Consider the following 204-nt stretch of genomic DNA (forward strand, 5'->3'; position numbering starts at 1 on the left):
TCGAAATTTTGAATTCCAGCCAACCAATCACAGGCGAGCTAGCGAGGACCGTTAGGTAGCTGGTGGGTGGAGATCCTTCAAGATGACGTTGCGATAGAGTTCATGTGATACTTGCGAACAGGAGCATACAAATGTGTAAAGGAGAGAATGAGAGTGATGTTTACAGCATTGTTCCATAACATCCCTTTTTGACTTATATACAAA

The sequence above is a fragment of the Penaeus monodon genome, chromosome 30 (assembly GCF_015228065.2).
Source record: "Penaeus monodon isolate SGIC_2016 chromosome 30, NSTDA_Pmon_1, whole genome shotgun sequence".
In the NCBI taxonomy this organism is placed as follows: domain Eukaryota; kingdom Metazoa; phylum Arthropoda; class Malacostraca; order Decapoda; family Penaeidae; genus Penaeus; species Penaeus monodon.